General features: G+C 30.6%; 1 pseudogene; it reads left to right on the forward strand.

The window, feature by feature from the left end:
• Nucleotides 1-797: 797 nt before the first annotated feature.
• LOC149545824 (uncharacterized) overlaps nt 798-12,135 on the forward strand; it is a 95,370-nt pseudogene continuing 84,032 nt past the window's right edge.

Raw genomic sequence — 12,135 nt, forward strand, 5'->3', positions numbered from 1 at the left:
GAATTAAATGAATGTCCTCTAACTGAACACCTAAAGCAATAATTTGGCTTTTAAGAGAATCAAATTTTAACAGAAATTCATCCATACTCTTAAAATCTGTATACCTAAGAAATAATAGCATGCAAAGTAACTAAAATTTTTTTTTCTTTTTTAGCGAAGAAAGAGAGACGCAAGAGACTTATACGTTTCTCTTTTTTTTTAAATTGAAAAAAAAAAAAAAAATGTTTCTTATAACGTTTTAGCAACACGTTACTTGGTAACGTGTTCCTTTAAAAAATGTTATAATTGTACCAACAAGAAGCTTACAGTTCAATCCAGAATCTCTAAAAATGATAATGAGGGTTTGATTTAATGATTACCTAGGCTTCCCAAAAATACCTATAGAGATTGGGAATGATACCCTCAACACAAGTCACTTACTACAGAAAATGTTATCCCTAATAACTCAGGTGTTTCCAAAAATGTCGCATGCACTAACTTAGGCAGGAGCATTACTCTGTGACTACTGCATGGATTCAAAACTGACCTTCAGGAATCGTTAACCATGGGCATTTAGGAGAAGGAGTGGTGGAGCTTGCTGTGGTATGCAATGTGGAGCAATATGTGGGAGATCATGGTTTAATTGCCAGGGCATCCGGAGACTACGCTATTGTTATCAGTCATAACCCGGGTAACGGCACATCCAGAGTTAAGCTTCCTTCAGGAGCTCAAAAGATCTTGCAGATGCTTTCTCATGCAACTAGGGCACAACAGGGCAGAATAGTAGGAGCAAGGCACAAGCGGCTGCGGAGAACGCAATGAATCTTTGGAGGTCTCTTCGGAGACATCCGATAAAATTGGTATGACAAAATCTCTGAGGAAAACAACTAGGGTTTTCTGAAATGACAATGAAAAATTAATGAATCCTTTCCACGCAAAGATGAACCCTTTCCTTTGTTGAACCCACGCAAAAATCTAAATATCTAGTTGGGTTTCTATTCAGTGATATGAGATTTTTTTTTAAAAACTCCAATTGATTTACAGATATAAGGGGAAAGATACTAAAAAGAAGTGAATGTAGTTATTGAAAGAATGAGAAATTTTTAAAAGATTTAAAAAAATGTTTATATTTCAACATAGAAAGTAGAAATTTATCTATTTTTCAAATATGAATATGAAATAATTAAAATATCTCAAATGAAATAATTAAAATTTAAAATAGAAATATAAGGAAGGATTTTAATTTTAATTTTTTTTTTTTAAACTAATCTATTGAAGGACCTAAATTTTTAAAAGCACACTTTAAATAATGATATCCTTCAATAATAATAAATAAATGATATGAAGTAATATTTTGTTGTTTTGGCGGCATGCCTTCCAAAATAACAATAAAAAATTTGAAACTTTTATAGGAAAACCCTTTGGCAACAAGCCTTCCAAATAGGGTTAGTAAACAATGATAAAAAAGATGCAATAAATCTGCACACAAAGGATGTTAGAGTGAGAAGAAAATCGCGACATAAACTTCTTCTCTCAATGAAATCTCCAAATAAGGTGTGCTCCAATGAATGGCAACCTTCAACACAAAACTTAAAACAAGGATTAGATAGCCAAGCTCTGATACCATGTAAGAAACGATAAGATTGAGCAAGGAATGAGAAACAATCCAAGTAAGTTAAGTGTGAAACAATGTTACCATGAGATAAGCAAAAATCCAAGAGCATACACCAAGATGGTTCAACAATGGAGACAAGGATTTATAAGGGGAAGGCAAAGAAAACCCCTTGTGAGTATTATGAATGAAGGAAAATGCCTAGAGAAGAGAGAGAGAGAGAGAGAGAGAGAGAGAGAGAGAGAGAGAGAGAGAGAGAGAGAGAGAGAGAGAGAGAGAGAAGGATGAGCATCTCTTATAAAGAGATGAGAAAGGAGTTGCATGTGTAACTCCTATTTCTATGAATGCCACATTCATAATAGGTGTGTGCAAAGTGTCATAATCCTCTTAAGGAGGATAAATTAAATTCCTTAATAAAGGAAAAAAAATGAGTTGTCCTCACATGTGGAATAAAGGACAAACAATGACATGTCCTCCACATGTGTACAATAGGAAAAACTACATTTAGGAATCCTTGGAATATACCAATTAATACATCCAAGGGAAGATTAACCTTTCTAACAATGCTATCTATAACATAGTCTAAGATCAAAGAGAAATAAATTTATTTTCATAAAGTTTTGTGGTGGGAACTAGACCCCTAATTTTCAACATTTTTTAGCAACTAAAACATTATCTATAAAAATTATGGAAATATATCAATTCTTAATCCAAATAATTGTTAAAAATTATAATGCTAAACTTGATCAATATCTACACATTTCATTAGTTTACCTCATTTTCAAATTCTGAAGAATAATACCAATTTTATATCATTTAAGGTGAACAGTTATACTTTTGTTAGCCTTTTCCTTCACAAAAGGGTGACACAAGTTTGTGCTTTAACCCCCATCAATTTATTATCATGTATCATGACCTAAGATTCCTAGAACTTATGAAATCAAAAAGTGATTGTAGCAACATCTACCTAAATCAGCACAATGAAAATGATTTGTGTGCTACCCCACCATGTGCATCTCAATTAATGCATGGGTCTAACTCCGATAGATCATTTTATCTCCTTGGTGTTTATCCCATGTTCCCATGCAACTTATTATGATAAATTTCTATTTATATTTAAGCAGCCATCATGTTCCCATGTAATTCTTAAATTGAAATGAAAGGATAGTTTGGAATATTTTCTTATTATCGTGGAGCAAAAACAACTAATAATTTCAAAATAATCTTTGAAAAAAGTGCAACTATTTAAATTCAAAAATCCATAGATATCTTCATAAATTTTTTTCCTCTTGCCTAAATTTTTTTCTTCCAAATCTAATTTGCAATAGATATTCATTTAAAATTTTGATTTGAAAGAGGATGCTTAAAAATAAGAACAAATTTTGCTTACATGAAACCGCCAACTTCACAATTTTTTGCTAAAAAAATGGAGTAGCAGCTTCTAGCCAAAATAATTTTAGCAACCACATGGGGTCTTCCCCTTAGTTTATATTTCTGACGTATATGTTTTTTAACTAATATCTCTATATGATTGAGCTTCCCAAAGGTCTATTTACTAGTAAACATTATGAAAGCTTCATCTTAGGTGGTGCTTATCTTTGTGTGGCTAAGACTACTCTTGCCCTAGAGTGGAAACGTCAAGAAAAAATGACTAACTTCAAAATATTCACATGAGAGGGGTTTTATCAATATGGTTGTGTACATTGTCCTAAAAAAACTTAGATTAAGCCATTAAATTTTGTAGGGATCATTACTATAATTTTAAACCCAAAAACCCTTTTTAAATTAACAAAACTTATTGATTATTTAGATGCTCACCATTCATGCTAGCACATGAACCAAGTGGTGCAAGGGTTATGTTGATTTTGAAAAATTGGGTGTAGTTCACTTATGTTTTTGAGTTTGTAGATTGTTTTGGTGGATAGTTTATTCTTTTTGAGACAATCTTCTGAGTTAAATTGTGACTATTTAATGATATTCACTTTCATTGCAACTGTTTCTAATAAAATAAAGTATATCATTAGTAGCCATTCATTCTACCTCCTTGCAAGATGTTGATTAAATAAATCATAGCATTACTAGTTATTATTTTAGAGGTACTAATTGTGTATTTTGCACTTCCATTTTGTGCCATTGAAAATTGTACAAATTTAGTATACTAAATTTGATAACAACTAATTAAATTTAACTTATTAAGATAGTCTCAATATAAAATATTATAGATAATTTGAGGTTAAAGAAAAATATTTTATATTCAATTTATATTAATAAGATAGGCATCACATATCAATTTCACATATATTAGGTTATTTCTAATATAGATATGCAATCATCTATACCCTAATATTCTTAGGAAGGAAAACAATTGGGTTCAATAGTATCAATATTAAAATGCACACAAGTATTGAACATATCTTGCTAGGCACAAAATGTTTAAATATATACAATTGTTGAACACGCACTGGAAAAGAGTATGCAAAGTTCAACAAATGTAGTCAATATATTTAATGGCAAAAACTGATCTATCATTCTGGAAGCCTTGTGATGGTTTTGAACAATATGCTTCTCAACAGTTTGTAGTCACTTGTGTTCTAACCTTATATCATCCTGCTGAATGACTTCAAAGAGATATGTTCTATAGTCTAAGTTCCACATCTTTGCATAGGACCATCAATAGGTGGTTGCACATCTTCATGAATCCCTTCACTAGTAGAATTTTGGCAAATAAATGACTACATGACTAAAACTTTTAGTCACATGACTAAAACTTTTAGTCACATGACTATAGGTGATCAAATTCTAGTAATATTTTGTAATTTATAAGTGACTAAATAAATGATTAATTTGGTCATTGGCTAAAATCAAAATGATGGACTAATATAAGTGGCTAAATAAATGATCAAATAAATGAATAAACAATTGGTATCTAATATTTAGTCACCCAAACAAATGACTAAATGAATGGTCGATGAATTTTAAATCATACTAAAATATTCTTTAACTATGTATAACTTTTATTGCTCATTAATGGAGTCTTTGTCCTAACAATACATCATTATTAGTTAACTTCCTTGTATGTCCTCTCAATTGATCTTGAACAAGAAATGAACTCAAAATCGCCCCAATTTGCACTCAAAATCTATATATAAACTCTTGAAGACGAAAAAAGCTCCACACACTCAAAAGAAAATTCCAAATCTATCTTTGTATACAAAAAATATTAATTATAATTAAGTATTTTATAATCTCAACATAGAATCACTATTAATCAAATTAATGTCATGTAATAACCATCTTTATAAAATATAACATTATTTTATTATAATTAAATTTAATATATTATTTCTCCAACTTGACCACCATACATAGTCCCTTCTCTATACCATCCAAAATCTTCCCATCACTTTTGTACTATTAGTATCATGGTAACATTTAGTATGACAACATTTATAGTCACATCACCTTGCCCAAACCATTAGTTGTAAACTTTACATATATTAGCATTTGCTACCACATAACTCATAGATTACATTTTTTATGACTGAACATGATTTATAGGATTGAGTCTATTTAAAATTACTCTAATCTTAACATGATTTATAGGATTTATAGTGAAATTGACACTACTATAACATGTTTTATCTAGCACACGCGCACGCACACGCACACAATATCTACACACACACACACACACACACACACACACACACACACACACACACACACACACACACACACACACACACACACACACACACACACACACACACATATATATATATAAATTACACATTGAATTTTTTTAAAATTATTTATCTATTTATTTATTTATAACTATACTTAATTATAGTAAAGGCATTTAATATTTAAGATGGTCAACCTAACTTTTTTTATCAGAAATTTATATTTCTCCCTAAGGATGAAGCATCATTGAAATCATTGTGTGCATTAATTTATTTTTCTCATATATGAGAGAGAACTAATTCCACCCAACATACCTTGCTAAAGGCAGGGCTCATGAGTTCTCTTGAATTTTGTTTGACAAAACTCCTTCGCATAAATATGATGATGAAACAATGAAACCATGTCGATGTTAGAATATTTGAATTTGAGTTTCTACAAAACCTATAACGTACTAGAAATTTGTTCAATTTTATGGCTCATTATTACTCGGCCTTATAAGCAAAAAAGGAACATCGTACTATTGTTCATTCTAAAGATCATTCTTTAGTTTGAAGATACATCTTTAGAGATCATTCTATTGCTCATGCTTTCTGAGGATGGAGCATCCAGAATAGTTCTAGTAGTCTATAGATACACAAAAATGGAATACTAAATTTTGTATCTATTAAAAAAAAAACATGAACACAAAAATAAAATTTAAAATGTCATCTATAAATTTATAGCAAATGTTTGTATCCTTATTTTTTGGGGGTAAATTAATGAAGTCAATAATAAGATTGATCTATTTGGGTTTATGGGCATTGTAGTTAATAACTAAGATGTTTATAAAAGTGTTGTAAACTTTAGGGACGTTGTTCAAAATATCCTTGATTATTTCATATGCCAAGCACAAGATGCTCAAAATATATATGATCGAGTACAACCAAGAAATGATCCCTAGCCACCCTCAAGTATGAAAAAGAGGGAAACAAAGAACTAGAACTTTGTGATAGGAAATGAATTTTCTTTTATTTATCTTCATGCGAATGAAAATCTTGACATGCAAATGTATGTTCTCTCTTTAATCAAAGTTTGGATTTAATAAGTCGATCGGTAAGTACCCATGAAAAAATTATGAACTATCCTTGCGCTGTCATTTTTTCCTGATAACATTGAGTAGGACACATATATTGATGCAAGTCTTTTCATTTTCCTTCCTCTCTTTTATGATGATCATACATTGTAATAGTGAAATGAATGAATTTAAATACAGGGCAACATAGCCAAGCTTAAGCAAAAAAAGATCGGCTTTTAATATGACTATATAATATGTAGGTTATACTAAGCCCATAATGTTTTAAAAATATGTTATATGTTGTCCAAGGGATTCATCTTAGCTGGTTGAAGCAATGAGTTCCCATTGTGGAAATCTTGGTTCAAATTCCAAGACAAGCACCTTTGTGAAATTCTATGTTGTGACTCTTGGTCTTCCAATTGTTATTTCGGTGTGGTTTCTCATAAGGATCTTGAATAATCTTGTAAGTCTCATGTTGTTGCTTGAATGAGCACAAGGTTTGCCAATGACCTTTAATATAAAATATGATATGTGATTATGAAAGTGGTTTTTATACTTGCACCTTTGGAAAATGTATTGCATTTGTTGTGAGTATTTATTGTCCATTAGATATTTTAGTTTGGTGGGCTTCAATTAGGATCATTTTTAATTTAATCTAAACTTGAAGTGAAATTTCTACCATTTCTATTTATTTTAGCACCTGGTTGCCATCCAATTGCAAATTGAATTAAACATTTTGCAATTTTAATATTTTTAATACACTCCATCCCTACTTAAATTTGAGTTTCATAGTGGAAAAACCTATATACTCGAGCACCCTAACTTTGAAATTATCAAAATCTTGGAAATTTCATATCACTCCCAACTTTTTACAACATCTTACTTGGTGAATTATATTCTTATAATATAAAGGTTTTAAGTCCACATCATCAATTATGATTCCACATAAGCATGCTTTTTTCAACTTGTCCAAAACAACCCAATTAAAAATTAAGATTAATGGTCTTACAAAAAGGGTACACATACTTGCACATCTAACATGGCATTGCATCATTGGTTTCTTTTTGCAACTAAGGGTGCATTTCATTTAGTTTTTGGTAGTCATCATTGTACTAACAACTTTAAAGTCAAAATATTGGTGCGATGTTATCAAACAATTGGACATTAAGTGAATAAATATGGATATTAAATTAATAAGTGTAGATATCAAGTCAACAACTCCTATCACAATCATTGGAACCCATTGAAGTATTGGGTCATTTCCCCTAGCCATTATGGATAAGCATGTGACTTCTCCACAACTTAAACATTCAAAAATAAGTTTGATATGGGGTTGGGTATGTTTAATACTTGTTTGCTAAAATAATGATGGTTTTGTGGTGCCATTTCCCTTGAGTGAACTAAATCCTGTGGAACATAGATATGGCCAAGATTTCAAATCAGTTGTGTCTAATTAAAAAGTTTCACTTTTTGGTCAACAAAAAACATTTTTAACCCATCTTATGCTAGAGACACAAACAATATTTCTATTTGAAATATTTACAAAATGCTCAAAAATAGTTTTCTCCCTTCTCTTCAATATATTATCCAAGTATATCTTCCTATTGGCATAACCATTGCACTTTGTTGGAGTGCAATCGCTAGTTTTTCATTATTGGAAAAATCAATACCTATCAAATTAGATCTCACAAAAATAACTATATAATTTACAAAACTATCTAAATAAACAAATAAGACTAATAACTAAACATGTAATTTGATATTCAATAAATTTAAAGATGGAGAAATTAAAGCCTAAAAATATGGGTGTAAGGTATTTTACATTTTTGAAATAAATTGAGTTCCTACATGTGTGAGGTACACATACACTTGACCTAATCAAACAACTAATAAGTCTTTAGAGAGAAGGTAGTGAATAAGTCTACAATTTTAGTGTCAATTAGGGTTTTGTAAATCGGTATGTACAAGTCATGTAATAACAAAGATTCTATGAATAATGGGTGAAAATGGATGATCTGCATCCTACATTGATTTTGTAGGGGAGACAACTCATTAGTCACCCATATTCCAATGGTCGCTTCTGGATTCTGGTTGTCACCCATGTTCCAATGGTCACTTCTGGATTCTGGGTGAAGATTTTAAAATGACTTTTAGACCACCTCACACTCTACAAGGTCTACAAAGAGCTCCATAAATGTAGAAAATTTGAAAAATTAGCTTTAGGCTCTTCACTCACCTATGGAGCCTCACCTAAAAAATGATAAATTTTGACGTATGAATTAGGAGCATTAGATTCCCAAAGTTAGCATAGGAGACTACTAGATCATTTTCCCTATTACTATGAAAAAAATGAGAAATCTATAATCAATTAGAATATTGATTCTTTATATTAATTTGTATTAATTAAAAAATTAACTTTTACAATATAGAAAGAGCGTTAAAAATTAATTGTAACGACAACATAGGCTTCTTCTCCAAGCCTTCGAAGAGAGGAATGTTTTGTTTTTCATTTTACTCATTCTAGTGCATGTCAAGTTGTATCGTGTCCCTTTCCCACTAATATTTCAAATTAAATATCTCGCCTTCGAACAGTAGGCCCATGACTGTCCATCTTGGTTTGACTTGCAGTTAATTAAATCTTTGTAGTCAAGAATTATCCTGTAATGCGACAGTGGTAAAGAATTTTTCTGTGTCCACTATTTTACTGGGAGACAGATGGATGACTACGGTTGATAAGATTGCAAATTTCTCGATAAGTGTGATGCGAGACAACTGGGTGAATAGTCTTGATAAGACTTCTGCTTTCCAATTTTCCCCAACTTGTTGACTACATTGGCACTGAGGAGTATGATGTGAAATAGGTGGATGAGTATGGTTTGTTGGATTTTGTTTTTCTCTTCATACATTGAATCTTCCCTTCGTGACTTTTACCAGATGAGGACTATTGATAAGAATTTTGATTCCCCTTACATACATGGTTCCACCTTTCCCCAACTTTCAAAATCCTTCCTCTAAAACTTTCCGGTGAGCATTCTTGTGCAGAGTTGAATTGCAATCTTTTTTCCATGTCGGTAGGTAAGATAATTATCTTTAATTATTATTATTTTATTAGAAATGGTTCACCAATCAAATTTGGACTAGGGGAGATCATCTAATAGTGGCCCACATTCTAATGACTACTATGTCTATTATTAGTCCAAAAGGCACGGAACTAATGTTTTGTTTTCACCCCCTAATTTCTTTTTTCTTGGTAACAACCTATCATATTGCAAAGTTTGAGGAATTATATTTTTAAAAAAATTATTATATGCTAATTATAAATTTATGATTGGCTAATACTATTTTGCTGAGGTTTTATTCATTTTATGAATATTATTATTGAGCAAAAATCAACATCTGTAGACAGAGCTGACAAGATTGTAATTCGGTGGGAGCAGGTTCAATTATTAATGCAGTTGATTTATTGGAGATTAATTCCAAGTACCTTACCAGCTATTTATGTCATCTCCTCAGCTGTCAAATTGTAATCAATCCATAGTATTGAAGAATAAATTTAAAGACACATCTTGTTGAAGATCTTAATATTGGATTTTGTGTCGAATTGCCCTCGTACTCGACAAGTCATTTGAAGATTTCACACGCAATGTGGCTAATTAAAAATGATAAAATAAATTATTTAATTTGTCTTCTCTGTCTAACAAGGGTGCCTGGCTTTCAATGCAATGGGACACGATGTCAGAGTAAGGTATGATTTATTGCATAAATGCCAAAAATTTAAAGGTCTTTGTGGCTAGTTATTTTATTTTAACTTACTCATCAACATGATCTAAATGTACAACTATTTAACTTTGTGATTAAAATGTCGATTTCCTCGTATCTTGGGTACAAAGGGAAACAATCTTTAGCTCCATTATAGCTTTGGGAAAACCATGGTATTTTAAGATTCATATGTTCATACATGGAGAGTTTAAACAGCAAATGGTATATTCAATACTCTTCAAAAAAAACTTTTCAAAATTTTTTAGAAATTCTATAATTGTTATTTTTTTGAATTGAAAAAATAATAAAATCTTTTGCAAAATTCAACTTAGCCAATAAAAAAATTCAGATTGAGGAGAAGTTAAAAATAAATATAATTAAAATAAATTTAATTAAACAGTAATTAAATTAATTGCAATAATTGAGTCAAAATTAGAGGAAGTTTTTCAAAACTCACAACTTAATTGCTTTTATAATTTTATTATTAGTTCAAAATTCAAAGTAACATCTGAATGCAAATATAAATTTATTTTCTTCACAAATCATATTTATATTTATTATTAATTTTTTGAGGTTTTCGTCATTACATTATCAAAACAAAATTATCAGTACACTTATTAGTCAATTCACATTATATTTTTAACATTACTATATTAAATTAATTCATCATTGTTACATTAATTTTCTCAAAATTACTTGATACAGAACAATTTATCTTAAAAAAATCTCCTCCTTGCACTTATATTTAATACTTTATACTATCAAAAAATTGTAATATATTTCACCTATAACGTAAGACAGGGACTCAAACTCTCCTGGAGCTCTTGTTATAGATTCTCTCAATTATTGTTCACAAAAGTTTGAAAAATGATAGCATATGTACCAATAGTAATCACACAAGTAGTAATAGTTTCAACCATTTTTTTAGCTCGATCGGTTCATGTGTGCAAAAAGTACTATATTTTTGGTGAGTGCTCATATTGGTATGAACATAATGGGTTATGGTTGAACATTTGAAAATGACACTTTTAGACCACCTCACACTCCACAAGTTCTACAGTGAGCTTCGTAAATGTGGAAAATCTAAAGGGTTAGATTTAAGCTCATCACTGACCTATGGCGCTTCATTGAAAAAATTGACAGATTTTAACATATGGATTGGAAGTCTTAGTTTCTCGAAGTTAGCTTGGGCGGCTACTTGGTTGTCTCCCCTAGCTCTATAGTCCCTCTCTTTTGGGGAAAATAGAATATGAATTTGAGTTTGGTAGAAAATAGAAGATGTTATATGTTTATAACTTGGTGTGTGAACATGTTTGAAAAGTTTACATTAAGGTTATAGTAAAGTAAGCTTCTAGAACACACACTGCTTTTGTGCTATTTGTGGAAAGTTATAATGAAATTGAATTCGTAACCATCATGGTGTGCTTCATGTTTTTGTTGTATCTTCCTATATTTTCCTATTTTTCCTCTCTTCTTTGTTCATTAATTTATTTCTTCTTTTATTTTGCCTTGCACTTAACTCATCTTAAAGATTATTGACAACTTTAACATGAACTAATCCACCCGTGCTAGAAAATTATAGTGAGAATTTTTCAAGATGTATTTGTAATCACACTTTCACATGATGGTCTGATGGATGTCATGGTTTGGTCTGGCATAGAAATTTGACCCAAAGAATTGGTGTTAAACCCAGAATTCACAAATGCATTTGCAAAAATATTGGACAAAAATTAGTTAAGAATAGCAAAATATGTATTGTCATTAGAGTAAATTGAATCACTATTGCATTTACATAATCTCAAATGGGATAGATCATAGATGAAAATTTGATTATAAAGAAGAAAAGGAGAAAAGAAAAGTAAGAGTTTTATTGTCACTCTCATTATTATCCTTGACGAGATCAACAAAGAAGGTACATTTGAAGAATAGACAGATATTTTATACTTAGTAGTGTTGCTTCATTTCCATCCACCACGTGTCTCCAAACCGCGCTTTTCTATTTACTTGAGACATTTTCAATTGACTTTAATTCACAATTAAGTGAATG

Source organism: Cupressus sempervirens, chromosome 7 (assembly GCF_028749045.1).
Source record: "Cupressus sempervirens isolate cs-2001-9-10 chromosome 7, ASM2874904v1, whole genome shotgun sequence".
NCBI classification, from domain to species: Eukaryota; Viridiplantae; Streptophyta; class Pinopsida; order Cupressales; family Cupressaceae; genus Cupressus; species Cupressus sempervirens.